Source organism: Macaca fascicularis, chromosome 2 (genome assembly GCF_037993035.2).
Source record: "Macaca fascicularis isolate 582-1 chromosome 2, T2T-MFA8v1.1".
Taxonomy (NCBI): domain Eukaryota; kingdom Metazoa; phylum Chordata; class Mammalia; order Primates; family Cercopithecidae; genus Macaca; species Macaca fascicularis.
Genome location: NC_088376.1, coordinates 96,537,588 through 96,553,975, shown reverse-complemented (window position 1 = coordinate 96,553,975; position 16,388 = coordinate 96,537,588). Strand labels below are relative to the sequence as shown.

Here is a 16,388-nt window from a genome sequence, read left to right as displayed (position 1 = left end):
CCCCACAGCCAGTTGCCATGACACCAAAACATACAGACCAGCCTGGGAAGTCAGCAGGGAGGGGCAGGAAGGGGCTGCTTTCCTCATGCCCTTTGCCTGCCCCACACTACATCCTGACCCTGTCTCTCCACCCCGACTTTGTCTCCCCATCCCATGCATCTGTGTGTGTATCTGTGTGGGCATTCAGGCATGAGCTGTGTGGCCTCGGGTGAGTCCCTCAGCCTCTCTGAACCTCAGGATGCGTAGGTTTCCAGGTATGTGCATATTCTTCTGGTCACAGGGCAGTCCACCTTGCTCCCACTGGAGACAGAAACAGCCTCACATCTTGGCCACTCATAACACCCACACTCTGAGAGGAAAAGAGAAGAGAACTTAGTATGTGCCAGGTGCTTTACAGACAGGTTGCCAGGTTGAGTTTGGAGGGTTAAAAATCAAAGCACATTAATTCAGGTCCTCTAAGAAGCCAGATCCCAAGACAAGATTAGATATGCAAGAGATTTATTGGGGAAAACATCTGTGAAGGGAAAAGGGAAGTGAGCCAGCAGAGGCGGGAACTGTGAGACCAGGCTGTAGGTGTGACCCTTGCCAGGAAGAGAGAGAGGGAAGGAGGGTTGGATGAGCAAAGTCTCAGACTCAGCACAGCTCTAGCAAAGTTCTGGTCGAACCAACTGGGAGTCCTTGAGCTAAAGATGTCCTCAGAGGAGCCCTGCATCTCCCAAGGTTGGTCCTGTCTTAGCACCCCTGCTGTGCTCAGCCTTGGGTGAAAGGAAGCCCATAGGAAGCATGGCCTTGGGAGCTGAGGCCTTGGTCGATGACACTCCCAGCAGTAGGAAATCTGAGTGGGGCATTTTCATGGCCGCCATCCAAAGCAATGTTCACATCACCTGCTTGATACTGACATGATTTAAGCCCAAGGGAGGTCAGGTATTGAGGTATAAGGACTGTGACTTTGGGAAGACCAGGTTGTGGGGCTCCTCTGTTATTGACCGTGTGATCTTGATCAGGTTTTTTACTAACATGACTGAGTTTTTCTACAAAATGGAGCAACAATGCCTTTTTCATGGGTTGTTAAGAAGATAATCCGGGACCTGAAGCCTTCTCCCCCTAGCTCCAGTGGGGGAAAGCTGCATGGAACGGACTGACTGACAGCCTGACTCAGAGGCCCAGAGGAGGAAGCCCTTTCCTTTTTCCTAAAGGAGTGTCGAGAGGTCCGAAGACTGAGAACAAGGAGAGAAGGCAGAAGCTCCCTGAGGCGCACTCTAAGTGGACATGATACGGCCACTCGAGAGGACAGCTCCAGGCGGGTCTGTACCATCATCTGGATATCAAGTGCTTCACAATCTCATGAAGATTTAGAGTTTCTACAATTATCCCAAAATAAAAACTTTACTCACAAAATATATCAAGTAAGAGTCCTTCAGCTGCAAATGTCAGAAAATCCAACTAGTTGTGTCTTAAGCAGTAAAGTCATTTAATTACTCACGTAACGGGAAGTTGGAAGGAGGGATGTTTAGACCCTCACTTATGCCAGGGTTCTGGATCAATGTTTCTGCACTCCTCTTTGTCGCTGCCTCATGGTCACCAGGTGGCTGCTACAACTCCAAACATCATACCATCACACAATAGTGTCCCAAACAAGAGGAAAGAGGAAGGCGTAACATGGAGCATTTGCTTCTCGTTTCTTCTTTTCAGGAAGAAAAAGCTTTCCCAGAAGATGTCCTCTTAACATCTCCTTGGTCGGAATTACACCACTCCTCAACTGATCATTGGCAAAATCTCTAGGCACATGGTTGCCTGAACAAGATCAGGGTCTGTTAGCGAAGAAGACTGGAGATTTCCAGCAGTCTTCTTAGGTAGGCAACAAGACTGTCTTGCTGCTACTGCCTTTTTTTTTTTTTTTTTTTTTTTCCTGAGGCAGAGTCTCACTCTGGAGTGTAATGGCGCCATCTTGGCTCATTGCAACCTCTGCCTCCCAGGTTCAAAAGATTCTCCTGCCTCCGCCTCCTGAGTAGCTGGAATTACAAGAGCCCGCCACCACGCTTGGCTAATTTTTGTATTTTTAGTAGAAGAGATGGGGTTCCGTCATGTTGGCCAGGGTGGTCTCAAACTCCTGACCTCAGGTGATCCACCCACCTCGGCCTCCCAAAGTGCTGGGATTACACGTGTGAGCCACCACGCCTGGCCTGTCTTGCTTCTTGTTGCACAAGATTGATGGTTCAGTTGCACAGTGGAGTACTTCTTGGGTAGGCTCTTCGGTAGGCAGCAAGACAGTCTTCCACAGGAAGAATTTCTGGAAACAAAATGAATCTTTCTATCCCTCTGAGCATAGCTAAGGGGTTACACAAGTCCATAAACACATACAGTGCAGTGGGCACAATGATAAATGACATGCAAGACACAGCAGTCATACCGAGAAAGGAATCCATTCAGTCGATGCTGGGCAGGGGTTCCGGGGTGTCAAGAATAGTGGACACAGTCCATTATAGTGCAGCTGACTGACTCTTTGTCCGGGGGTGGGAACAGGTCAGAGAAAGCCTCACACAATCTACATGTGAGCAGAATGCTGCCAGATGAGTAGGAGTGCACCAGGCAAACTGCGTAGGAGCTGAGGGATTCCAGCCACAGGACTCAACCCATGAAAAGCTATGTTTGTGCAGGTGAACAAATGGTTCAGTCTTCCTAAAGGTGAAAGTTCAAGGGTAGGCAATGTGTGAGATGAGTCCAGATCATTCAGGGCCAGGAATTTGGATAACAGGAGCCAACGAAAAGTTTTAATAGGAGACTGATTTAAATAAATACTCACTTTTGGCCGGGCGCGGTGGCTCAAGCCTGTAATCCCAGCACTTTGGGAGGCCGAGACGGGCGGATCACAAGGTCAGGAGATCGAGACCATCCTGGCTAACACGGCGAAACCCCGTCTCTACTAAAAACACAAAAAATTAGCCGGGCGAGGTGGCGGCGCCTGTGGTCCCAGCTACTCGGGAGGCTGAGGCAGGAGAATGGCGGGAACCCGGGAGGCGGAGCTTGCAGTGAGCTGAGATCTGGCCACTGCACTCCAGCCTGGGCGACAGAGCGAGACTCTGTCTCAAAAAAAAAAAAATAAATAAATAAATAAATAAATAAATACTCACTTTTAAGTGATTGTAGTGACAACGTGAAGGAATCTCAAAAGCATTTTGCTGAGCAAAAGAATGCAAACTATATGATTCCATTTGTGAGAATTTCTATAGAAGAGGGAAAACTAATCTAGGGAAGAGATCAGAGGAGAGATTGCCCATGGGAAAGGGGATTGATTGAAAAGGATTCTAAGGAACATTCATGGATAATGGAAATTTTCTCTATCTTTATTGGGGTGGCTACATGGATGTAATATATTTATTAAAATTCATCAGGCCGAGTGAGGTGGCTCACACCTGTAATCCCAGCACTTTGGGAGACTGAGGAGGGCAGATCACCTGAGATTAGGAGTTCAAGACCAGCCTGGCCAACATGGTAAAACCCTGTCTCTACTAAAAATACAAAAATTAGCCGGAGGTGGTGGCGGGCATCTGTAATCCCAGCTACTCAGGAGGCTGAGGCAGGAGAATCACTTGAATCTGGGAGGGGGAGTTTGCAGTGATCTAAGATTGCACCACTGCACTCCAGCCTGGGCGACAGAGTGAGACTCCATCTCAAAAACAAAAAACAAAATATCATCAAATTGTACACTTAAAATATGTACATCTTATTGTTTTCAAGTAATGCCTCAATTTTTAAAAAGGTATCCTGGTAGATGGATGGTAGGAGAATCTAAAGGTGGGGAACCATTGGGAAGGCTGCAGGCGTCACCCAGAAGGAGGACACCATGGCCTGGCTATAGCAGATGTTGGAGCAGAGTGGGGCAGGGCTGGAGGAAGGTGCTGGTACCATCAGGAATAAGGCTGCTTAAGGGGCTGGATATGGAGGTGGGGGCGGGGGGTCAAAACAAGACTCAAGACGGCTCCTGGCTGCTGGCTTAGGTGACAGACAGTCACTGAGACAGAGACCCCAAGAGGAAGTAGTTTGGGGGAAGAAAAAGTGAGCTCAGATGTGGCAACATTGAGTTTCTTTTTGTTTTTTCTAGACAGAGTCTTGCTCTGTCACCCAGGCTGGAGTGCAGTGGGGCAATCTCAGCTCACTGCAACTTCTGCCTCCTGGATTCAAGCGATTCTCCTGCCTCAGCCTCCCTAGTAGCTGGGATTACAGGTGCCCGCCACCACGCCCAGCTAATTTTTTGTATTTTTAGTAGAGATGGGGTTTCACTATGCTGGCCAGGCTGGTCTCGAACTCCTGACCTCAGGTGATCCTCCTGCCTCCTGGAATTACAGACGTGAGCCACCGCGCCCAGTCACATCATTGAGTTTCTGATGGAGATGTTCTTTAGGCCCTTGACTATGTGGATGCAGATTTCAGGAGAGATGGGCCAGGGAGAGTTTGGCCCTCAAATCTATGGAACTAGATGGGTCATCCAAAGGAAACAAACTGAATATGACAAGGTGGTAAGAGGCAGAGAGGAAGCTGGGAACAGAGGCCTGGAGGGTGCTGACATGAGTGCTGGTCGGAGAAAAGTTTCCAGTTCCTGAAACTAGGAAGGAAAGGTGAAATATGGGAGAAGTGCTGGGCTGGAGGACGTCGTCCGAGGCCGGAGGAAGAAAGGAGGTAAATAAGGGGGAGTGGTCAGTTGTGTTTAATGCTCAAAAATGCCAAACAGGATGAGGCTCAATAAGATGTGTGGATGGATCTGAGACCCACACACACGGACGAGAGCCTGCATTCAAACTCATGTCTTGACCAGCGCACTTTCTATACATTCAAACACTGGCTCCAAAGGAACATGGAAGACGTAGAAGAGGAATCTACAAAGGCCCTTCCTCATTTTTGTTCATTCAGTCGGTGCCCTTCATCAAGCTTCCAGGTTTAAATAAGTGATGGTTCAGCTGCACAGTGGAGTACTACGAAGCTGTTTGGAATCTTGGGCTAGATGTATATATACTTCTAAAAAATGCCCGTGCCAACTGCCTGTTTTGTAAAAGGAAATGATACATCTGGGAGGATATACATCGAAATGTAGACAAGGTTAACTTTGAATGATGGGATTATGCATGAATTTTTTTTTTTGAGATGGAGTTTCGCTCTTGTTGCCCAGGCTGCAGTGCAGTGGTACCATCTCAGCTCACCACAACCTCCGCCTCCTGGGTTCAAGCGATTCTCCTGCCTCAACCTCCCAAGCAGATGGGACTATAGGTGCCTGCCACCACACGCAGCTAATTTTGTATTTTTAATAGAGACAAGGTTTCTCCATGTTGGTCAGGCTGGTCTCGAACTCCCAACCTCAGGTGACCCACCCACCTTGGCCTCCCAAAGTGCTGGAATTACAGGCATGAGCCACCGCGCCCGGCATATGCATGCTTTTTGAAGCTATTTTAACACTTTTACTACTCTGTATTTTCTAGTTTTTCTAGACGTAAGAAATTGAATCTAGAATGTAGAGGAATGCTTAGCTGGATGCTTGGGGCGAAGAGAATAGGGCAGAGCCCAGGGAAGATTCAGAGAGTTCCTATTGTCATAGCCATGGGGGAAGGGAACGGACTAGGTCCGGAGCCTCCAGTCAGCACTGGCCCGGCTGGATGGAGAAAGCCTTCACTGAACAGGCAAGTTTGGAGCTGACAGCAGGTGGCTCTGGGAGCACTGGGCGCCCCTGGGGAGGCACTGAAAGGGCCCTTCCCAGAGCCATCTTGACATGATCCATCCAGACCAGTGGAGGGTTGGAAAGACAACAGGCTTTCATGGGGTTTGGAGACTCCGTTTGCCCGACACGGCAAGTCCCAGATGGCCCTCTCTGCCTCTGCACATCCTGTTCTGCCTGGAATGCTCCTCTACATCACCCTTCCTGGCAAACACATTCCTAAATGTAAAGACCCTGCTGGAATATGGCTTTCGGGGAGCAGCCTCCTGCAATGGAACAGCAGAGCACATCCCTCCCACACCACTGTCTACATGCCTTACACTCGCCACCTTCTATGTCGTTAACCTGATTTCTGTGTGTATTACTCGCTGGTGCACTGCACCAGACCATTATTGATCTAACATTCAAGAAGGCTCATGTGCCCGGTAAGCCCACGCAGGCAGGACCCCAGACTAACACAGAGGTTCTGGAGGGAATGAGGGAGTCTGAGAATGAACAAATGGGTCTGTGAATGGAAGGAGCCCCTTATGGTAACCAAACACTCCTGGTAAGTGACCCCATCCACACTCCAGGCATCAGAAGCCAAATGCAGCTGCTGGTCCCCTCCCCATTCTGGTTGCCTGCTTTGTGAGGCCTTGGGGAGCAAGTCCTGACTCAGTTTGCTACTCACAAACTAAAGACACTGGGGGGGCCAGGCACAGTGGCTGACGCCTGTAATCCCAACACTTCGGGAGGCCGAGGCGGGCGGATCACGAGGTCAGGAGATCAAGACCATCCTGGCTAACACAGTGAAACCCCATCTCTACTAAAATTACAAAAAAAAAAAAAAAATTAGCCGGGCGAGGTGGCAGGCACTTATAGTCCCAGCTGCTTGGGAGGCCGAGGCAGGAGACTGGCGTAAACCTGGGAGGCAGGGCTTGCAGTGAACCGAGATATCATGCCACTGCACTCCAGCCTGGGTGACAGAACAAGACTCTGTCTCAAAAAAAAAAAAAAAAAGACACTGGGGAATGGAAGGGAGCACTGAGAAAAGCTAGCACCACCTGAGAGAAAGGAAGAAAAGCAGGAACTCAAACGAGATCCAGATATTGGCCCTTCCTGAAAGCGTTCTGTACCAGGCTTTGAGATTCAAGATGAAAAACACAAAGACAGAGTTTAAGAACCAAGGGCACTCTCTAAGGAGAATTGGACATTTCCACATAAGGCAACAAAATTAGGAGAAGAGAATGAAACTATCCTGATGCACAAAGCAGCTAAAAAGAACCCAGTGATTACGTGTTAGTTATGCAGAAAGCTTCCCAGAGAACTAAAATGATAACGGACAAGCCAAAGAAAGTAGAAATCAGGCCAGGTTCCAAAGGAGGGGTACACACAAAGAAATTAAAAAAAAAAAAAAAAAAAAAAGGCTGTGGAGATAAAATCAGAAAACTTGTTCAGAAAAGAAATGGGATATAACTTGCATGAGGCGGCAAAAGAACGAGAAAAACATTTGCTAACTATAATGGGCCAAAGAAAGGGGATAAGGGGATTGCTGGCACGTTTTTCACTGGGAAGAGAAAGCTTATAAGCAACGACACTGAAAAAGCAGAGCCTTTTAATTTTTTCTTAGCCTAAAAAGGTCAGCTGTGATCTGAAAACTGAAAGAGGCACCACGTGGAATCACGAGCAGGCAGGAAGCCAGGGGAATAAGGAAAGAACTTGTGTATTCCCATCCACAGGCCCTGATGACTTACATGCTTAGGTACTTAAGAAATTGGCCCACATTGGAGTCCAATCACTAGCTCTCACTCTGAGGGGATTTATGGAGAACTGGTGAGGGGCCTGGAGACAAGAGACCCAGGCAGCCGGTCCCTGCCTCTTTCCAAACCTGGGGGAAAGCAGATGCCTCTACAAGTGCTGGGCCCATCCACCAAGCTGCTATAATAGAAAACTACTGGGACACATCGTCAAAAAATCAATCTGCAAACACTAGGTCATAAGGAATTAGGTAATAACCAGCACTGCTTTCCAAAGAACACATTCTGTCAGAGTAATCCAATTTCCTTCTAGGACAGAATGATGGGCCTGGTAAATCAAGAACGGCAAGAGACACATAATCTTCCTCAACTTCAAGAGCAAGGCATTTCATTTCATCTTCCAGGAGAAGTCTCAAAAGAGAAACTGGAGAAATGAGGTCTATAGTTGGCCTTTCTGGGGTTGGGCAAATGAAGAGATTGAAGGGTTAGCCCAAATGGCAGTTCTTTATGTTTTAGGTAGCATGGATGGATTCGAATGGACAGAGGTTGGGGTAGGTGGGGTACTGGGCTGGCAGTGGTTAGATGTGTCAGGGGAGGTAAGAGGGGCAGTGGTGGTAGAAATGGTGGTGATAATTGTCAGGAAGGTAGTGATACTGGTGGAGGTGGTGATGATGGCAGAGATGGCAATTGTTGGGTGAGGATGCCGGTAGTGATACTGGGGGGGGTAGTTGGTGATGGTGGTAAAGATGGAAACAGTGGTTATGGTGGAGGGGGCAGTGACGGTGCATAGTGATGACCGAGAAGCTGGGGATGATGGCTGAGGTGGAGATGATGGTGATAGAGATGTTGACGATGGTGGGTATGGAGGTGGTGATAACAGTGGAGATGGAGAGGGTGGTTGAGATGAAGACAGCGATGGTAGAGATGGAAACAGTGATGGTGGCAGAAATGGAAATGTGACAATGGTGGTGGTCGGTGGTGGTCATGGCAGCAGCAAGCCAACTCAGACTAGTGATGGTAAATCTGGGCTTCACAGCCCTCCTGCCTGGCATCTGTGATGGCCACTCACACTAGCCTGTTCTTTCTATGTCTTGGCTGAGAGAAGCGGGCACAAGATTTTGGGCCCAGCCTTATTCTGGTGGTCACTATCCAGTTAGTCCTGGGACAGTGAGCCCCTCTCGGCCTACACAGGATGACTAGATATGGGCCCTGAGAGACTTATGTGAGGGGAGAATTTTCTCTAGATCCAAAGGGGTGGGCCCAACCTGAGAGTCCCCCACAGCCAAAAAGAGAAGGCTCCTGGGGCTTGGTGGAGGCAGGCTGTCTGCCTAAGCCTGGACGCTTCCGCCCCTGTTAACTGAAGGCTATTAGAGCCCCACCCCAACCCCGAAGAACTAGGAGGCTGGGAAGGGTGAGCTAAAGACCTCCCTCCAACTTGGCTTCCGTCAGGACGTGGCTGTTTCCTTGAGTGAAAATCAGATGAAAACGCCCCCTAGGTCTGTGGGCCTGTGAGCCTCAGTAGCCTTGGGGGCAGGAGAGACGGTGGGTTGCAGAGCCTGTGTTAGGCTTCGTGGAGTGTGTGGTGGAAGAGGGGGTTGCCAACATGGGCTGGACCCCCCGAAACATTCCTGAGGCTGGGAGCTCAGCTCCAGATGGAAAAACATCTCGCCTACCTCCTTGTTCTCGGCAGGGCCCCCAGCTGGCTGTGTGATATTGAGGAGGCCCTTGAGCCAATTCAGCCTCCTGACATTCCCCTGTATCCTAAAGAGTTGGCCGAGATGATCTCTCAGGTCCTTCGGCTACAGGTCCAGTTCCCTAAACGTACGTCACACCCTGAACTCTCCGCACAAGCTCATCGAAGACAGCCCACTTCACTCATCCTCTCTGCCTAGAGGGCTGGACTCCTCCCCTGCCGTGGCACCATCTCAAGGCCCAGCTCAAAGCCAGTTCTGCTGCACCCAGCAGGCAGAAGTGACTTCTCCCTCTGCTGGCCCCCCATAGCCTTTCTCTCCCCTCTGCCTTGACTTGTCAGACAGGAGGGTGCCATGCTTGGCACCTTCACCAGCTTCGTCTTGTTCATCTCCTATCCCTCACAGCAGCCAGCACAGGCCTGACAGAGAGGATGCTGCAAAGTGGCGAAGAGTGAGTGAATTTTCACGTGGAGAAACTGAGGCACCAGTGGTCAAGTGGCCAAGGCTAGAACTCAGATCTCTGGGTCCCCAGCACCTTGGCAACCATGGCACCAGGGCGGAAAAGGCTCACACCCATCTAGTTCTTGCGTAGTGTCTCCCAAACCTGTGTAATGAGCAAACCTCTTGAAAGAAAAAGCAATTCTCAAAGATCCCATCTGTGAATTCCCAGAAGTTCACAGACCCATACTGGAGCAACGCCAACGTAAGGAACTGAAGTTCTAGTCTATGAAAATGTTTAACTGCAAAGAGTTCTGTCTTTATAACTGCTAAAATATTTTAACATCACTGAAATTTACATCCAAAATTTAAAACTCTTCAGAGCACTTAGGAACTCTGAAAGTAGATACCCTAGTTTGAGAAACACTGTCCCGGCTGAGAAACTAATTCACAGGTAGGTGTGAATGACTGATACATCCTTTTCACCAAGTTGCTAGGTCCAAGGGCAATTTGCACTCTTACATATACCCTTAGAAAGAGCAATGCTTCCAGTCTGGGCAACATGGCGAGACCCTTCTACAAAAAATTTACAAATTAGCCAGGTATGGTAGTGCATGCCTGTAGTCCCAGCTACTCCAGAGGCTGAGGTGGCTGAGGCTTAAGCCCAGGAGTTCAAGGCTACATTGAGCTATGATAGCACCACTGCATTCTACCCTGGGTGACAGACTGAGACCCTGTCTCAAAAATTAAAAAAAGAAAAAGACAGCCAGGTGTGGTGGCTCACACCTGTAATCCCAGCACTTTGGGAGGCTGAGGCAGGTGGATCACGAGGGCAGGAGATTGAAATCATCTCCTGTAATCCCAGCACTTTGGGAGGCCAAGATGGGTGGATCATGAGGTCGGGAGATCGAGACCATCCTGGCCAACATGGTGAAACCGTGTCTGTACTAAAAACACAAAAAAAGTAGCCAGGCGTAGTGGCATGTGCTTGTAGTCCCAGCTACTCAGGAGGCTGAGGCAGGAAGATCGCTTGAACGCGGGAGGCGGAGGTTGCAATGAGTCGACATCACGCCACTGCACTTCAGCCTGGGTGACAAAAAAAAATAAGACAATGCTTAATTTAACAGGCCGCTCATATAAGGTGAAATGGCAGTCCTTCTCAGGTCAGCCAGTGACTTGGGGCTCTTCAAAAGCAGCTCTGTCCATAATACCAACTCTGCTTTTCTTTTTTCTTTTTTCTTTTTTTTGAGACGGAGTCTCGCTCTGTTGCCCAGGCTGGAGTGCAGTGGCGCGACCTCGTTTTGCTGCAAGCTCCGCCTCCCGGGTTCACGCCATTCTCCTGCCTCAACCTCCCAAGTAGCTGGGACTACAGGTGCCCGCCACCACACCTGGCTAATTTTTTGTATTTTTAGTAGAGACAGGGTTTCACCATGTTAACCAGGATGGTCTCAATCTCCTGACCTCATGATCCACCCATCTCGGCCTCCCAAAGTGCTGGGATTACAGGCATGAGCCACCACGCCCGGCCAACTCATGCTTTTCTTAAGCTGGAGGTGGATATGGAGTGGATGGGGGTGGAGAGAGGTTCTAGGTTCCAGTAACAAAAGGGATGGCTTCCCCAGACTCCCCTCCCAAACTGCCACTCTGCTTCCCAAGCAGCCCTGCTGATAGAGGGGAGATAGTCTCTCCGCAGCACTGCATAGTGCTTTTCATAGCCTTTCTTAGCCCTTGGCCCCCTTGGCCCCCCTTCCCCCACCATAGAGTGCATAGATGCTGCCTCCAGGCTGCACTCACATACACTCATCTCTACAGGAAAGAGGCATTTTTAGGGGGATGACTATTCTGTGGTTGTGTGATTTCTCTTCTCATGTTGCAAAATATCCTGTAGTGATATGGAAGGGGCAGGGGCTTTTGATTCATACAGATCTGAGTGCAAAGTCTGGCTCAACTTCTTTTTATGTGGGTGATCTCAACCAAGGTGCTCAGCCTCCCTGAATCTCACTTTTCTTATCTATAAATTTAGGGTAGCACCTTCTATTTCAAGGCTTGTTGTAAGCATTAGAGACAAAGAATTAAGTGTTCTTGGCCCACTCTTAATTAATAGCAGCGGTCATTCTATTGGCTAAGAAAGGCTATGAAAAGCCACATGTGAGGTGGTTGGAAGTGTAGCCTCCCAAGCCCCCTGGCCTGGGTCTGAATCCCAGCTTGGCCACTTTCTAGCTGTGTGACCTTGGGTAGGCAACTTAGGCCTATGCCTCCATGTCTTCATCTATGAAATGGGGATCATAATTACAGCTACCTCACAGAATTGTTAAAAGGATAAAATCAGTCAAAACATTGAAACACTTAAAGCAGTATCTAGGCTGGGCGCAGTGGCTCACACTTGTAATTCCAGCATTTTGGGAGGCCAAGGCGGGTGAATTGCCTGAGCTCAGGAGTTCACCACCAGCTTGGGCAACACGGTGAAATCCCGTCTCTACTAAAATACAAAAAGTAGCTGGGCGAGGTGGTGGGCGCCTGTAGTCCCAGCTACTCGGGAGGCTGAGGCAAGAGAATTGCTTGAACCCAGCAGGCAGAGGTTGCAGTGAGTGGAGATCATGCCACTGCACTCCAACCTGGGTGACAGAGTAAGACTCTGTCTCAAAAAAAAAAAAAAAAAAAAAAAAAAAGAAAGTAGTGTCTAATACAGTAAAGGCTCAAAAATATCAGCCATGTTATTATCATCAATAGGCTGGGGTGGATGTGCCTATGGGATGGGGGGAGTGCAGCCACCACTGCCCAGTCCCATCTTTGCTAAGCTTAGATTGGCATCCCATTCCCTCCCATCTGCCACCTCCTCAAACTACTGACCTTCCTGTTTTCATTTAGCACCCAGGGCTAGCCTCCCCCGCCATGGTGACCCTCATCTTCCCTGGCTCTTTCAGGAAGCTGAACCCCTTCCTCTGCCCTCCCTGAAAACTGCCATCTTCTGTCCCATGCAGCCTGTTAGCTTGTCCCTGCAGCCCGTGGGGAGCGGGCATCTCTCAGTGTCTGGCTAACTGCCATGAGACCCTAGGTAGCCAGCCCTCACCCAGAGCTACTGGGGTCATGCGATCTTCCTTGCAGCAAAAGAATGTGCACAGAGAAAGGAATTCAGGTGCCTCTGTTATCTAGGGAGTAAGTTCTTCCTCAGAGCTGCCCTAAATCTCTGCTACTCATCTTGAGCTCTTCTTCCCTTCACAGTGCTTTCTTCAGCTAATGGACCTTTGGCAGACCTGTAGAGACTCAGGGTAATACAAATGAAAACATAAGTGGAAAACTCTTTTTCACTCAGTAGATTGCCCCCCACCCAAACTTATCTATATGGAAAGAGCGAGAGAAAGAGAGAGAGAGAGAGAGCGCGAATACCCAGTGGCAAGGGTGTCAGTGGGTAGGCAAACTCATAGTTTAATGGAGGCAGTGTAAATTGATAAAGCATCTTTGGAGAGAAGTCTAGTACTATCTATAAGAATTTTTTAAAAGCATACCATTAACCCACTGATGTCATTTTTTAAGAATCTATCCTGTAGAAGTACTTGTGTCATTACACAGACATTCTCACAAGGATGTTCAGTGAGCATTACCTGTAATTCCAAGACTGGAGACAACATAAATGTTCAGCAGTAGAGGAATAGATAAATAAGAAATGAAATATTTATGCAAAGGAGCACTACACAACTTAAAAAAATAGGCATATATATATATATATATATGCATGGAAATATTAAGATAAAAATAGCATGTTGCAGAATAAAATATATGGTTTGATCTCATTTGGCAGAGGCGCAGCCTACCCTTTCCCCTCTCCTCTCAGCTGGGTTTGGGGCTTCCTGCTAAGTTCAGGCTGGCTCAGGGCAGCCTGTACTCAGTCAAAAATGCCCAGCCCCTTCCTCCCAGCCAAATGGGTCGGTGCTCCCAGGATGGCCACGCCCAGGGAGGGAAGGACTGCTAAGGCTCCACGGTCAGGACTCCTGCCCAATGGACCCCAAAGGAAGCAGTCTCATTTTGGGAGCAGACAGACCTGGGTTCAAACCATTCCTTCATCTCATTATCACCGGCTGAATGATCTTGGGCAAGGTCCTTTACTGCTCTGACCCTCAGTTTCTCTATCTGTAAAATAGAAATAACACGGACCACACTGGGTGGTGAGAAGTCAATGAGACCATGAATCCCAAGCCAATCTCAGTAAACGCTTTCTGTTTCCCGTGAGCTCAAAGGTTTCTATTACTTTGCTTTCAGATTCCTGTAACCCACCCTCAGTGGCAGCCCTGCTCATCAGCCCTTGCTGTCCAACCTTCCCTACTCCTGCTTGGGTCTCCATGGTGGATTATTCCAGACCCACTCTTTTTTTTTTTTTTTTTTTTTTGAGATGGAGTCTCAATCTGTCACCCAGGCTGGAGTGCAGTGGCACGGTCTCGGCCTACTGCAACCTCTGCTTCCTGGGTTCAAGCGATTCTCTTGTCTCAGCCTGCCAAGTAGCTGGCACTATAGGCATGCGCCACCATGCCTGGCTAATTTTTGTATTTTCAGTAGAAATGGGGTTTCTCCGCGTTGGCCAGGCTGGTCTGGATCTCCTGACCTCAGGTGATCCACCCACCGCGGCCTCCCAAAGTGCTGGAATTACAGACATGAGCTACCGTGGCCAGCCCAAATCCGCTCTTGATTCCTTAGTCTGTGAAACAACACTGAGGCGTCCTGCAATACTGAGCTGAGTTGAGTAAGGCCAATGGAGAGCGTTCCCTCCCTTCAAAATATCCTGAATTTCACCTTTCCTTCCTCTTTTCCTCTTCCACCACTTCCTCCTCTCCCCTTCCTCCTCCCCACTTCCAACTTGTCTCCTTCTACTTCTTCCAACCTGCACCCTGCCTGGTTCCCACCCACTAGGCCTTCTTCAGGACTTGACTCCATCAGTCATCTCCCTTTTCTCTCCTTGGCATCTTCAACCTATCCCGCCCCTCCACCCCAACTATTTGATTAAGCTCAAGTCGGTCCCACCATAGAATACCCACTCCTCTACAGTACTTCCCATCCACCTCCCATTTTCTTTTACAGCGGAGCACCTCCTGACCGCTCCCTCCAACAATCGGAGGACCTCTGTTCGACCTCCCTCTACTGCCCACCCCCCACTTCTGGACAACAATGGAGACAGTCGCAGGCCCTTGGCAGTGCGCACCCGGCTCTACTAGGACTCTGTCCCGCGACGCACACCTCCGCAATTCTGTCCCCTCTCCAAGAGCCACCCGAGGGCTGGCTTTCCATCTTTTTACTGACAGTGACTGAGCTTGGGAAGAAACTTGACCGTGTTGTCTCTTTTTCAGAGGAGGAAACTGAAGCTCCTCCACGTCCCTAAGTAACTTCCCCAAGGCCACACAGCGGGTGAGCAGGAGAGCAGGAGCAGGGGTTGTCTTTTATCCTGGAATCAAGTGCCTCCGGAAGTTTCCCGCTCTCCGGAACTTCTTCCCTTCCACTCTACACTCTTTCTCAGCCCCCAGAAAAGCCCAGCCAGGTGCATATTAGCATAAAAACGTCCCGTCCCTAATTAGTAGCTATTTCCTCTTGGGTGGGTCAGAGCCCTCGGCCAGGGTCTCTGCCTTTAGCCCCAGTCTCCCCACACTCTCCGCCCAGGGCCCAGGAGTCTCCGAGCACCTTCCCCGAGAGGGGGCGGGAGGCGCCCCCAAGGCCAGCCCCCAGCCCACCCTCTCCCGGCCCCGCCGGGGACGCCCCCTCCGGCCCCAATCCCCGCTGCCCCGAGCACGCAGCGCGAGCCTCCGGAGCGTGGGAGGGTTTGATTGACCTTGGCAAGGGGCGGCAGCGCTCTCAAAGGCCTCAGCCCCTCGCGGTCGCCCCGGCGCCGGGGCTCCAGTTTCTGCAGCCACCATCTCGGTTTCTCGCCCAGCCAGGGCTCGGGGGAGGGGTGCTCGGAGCGGCCGGGTCAGACCCCCGGCAGCAGCGCTGGGCTTCGGGACACAGATCTGATGAGAATGTCTTCCTGCACAGGAAGCCTTCTCCGGGCTGTCCATCCGGGACCATCAGCAAACCCGGAGCACTGGGAGCCAGGGCTGGGAGGCGACGCGGGGTGGGGGTGCAGCAGCTGCAGCGAGGCCTCCGCACAGTCCTCCGCTCCCCGCTGCCCCCCTTCCGCCTGCATCCAGGGTCAGGCCGGCTCGGAGTGGGAGGGTGAGCCCACCTACCTCTGCCTCTCAGAAAGAGTGGCCGCTGTGCCCTCTGCGGCCCAGGTCCGACTACCGAACTTTTCCAAGCCACCTACCTCGCTTCTACCGCTTGCCTCCTGGGAGAAACCCCACTTCCCCAAAGCTCTAGAGGCTACACCCTGGGTTCCTAGACCGCTTTGTGGTCCTTGGACAATTGCTTCCGCTTTTCCCCAAGTGTAAAACGGGACGTCAAGACCCTTTTCATTTGGTTGTTGTGAGGATTCACAAAGCATCCGCCGCAGTGAGCCCAGGGTCCCACCCAGCATCAACCAAAGGTTTCAGGAGCTCTGAGACTCCCTACCCCCTCAACCCATTGTTTGTAAATGTTGCCTATGTTTGCGTTTTCCTGCGAAAAGCCTTCACCCTTAGATAAGAGGGGTCAGCAATGGGTGCCAGAGCTTCAAGTGTATTTGGAGGAGAAGGAGGTAGAATTTTGGAACATAGTTCTATCCTGGAAAAATCAGAGTCCAAGATTTTCTCCAGGAAAACAAAAAGCAAATGCCTGATTGAAAGAACACAATGTTTCAATATCGTTTAATAACTATTATTATGCCCATTTTATAGATGATGGAACTGAGGCTCAAATGAC

At 50.0% G+C, this 16,388-nt stretch overlaps 1 long non-coding RNA gene across 3 annotated transcripts; it reads right to left on the bottom strand.

Moving 5' to 3' along the window:
- Positions 1-481: 481 nt before the first annotated feature.
- Positions 482-15,627, bottom strand: LOC135969684 (uncharacterized). Of its 3 annotated transcripts, none has more exons than XR_012431821.1 (3): positions 15,382-15,627; positions 13,609-13,697; positions 482-2,290 (listed from the first exon to the last, which is right to left on the bottom strand). It is a non-coding gene; the product is annotated as an uncharacterized lncRNA (long non-coding RNA). The 3 variants fall into 3 exon arrangements; XR_010585057.2 differs by lacking the exon at positions 15,382-15,627 and adding an exon at positions 14,761-15,304; XR_012431820.1 differs by lacking the exon at positions 13,609-13,697.
- Between the last annotated feature and the right edge of the window lie 761 nt (positions 15,628-16,388).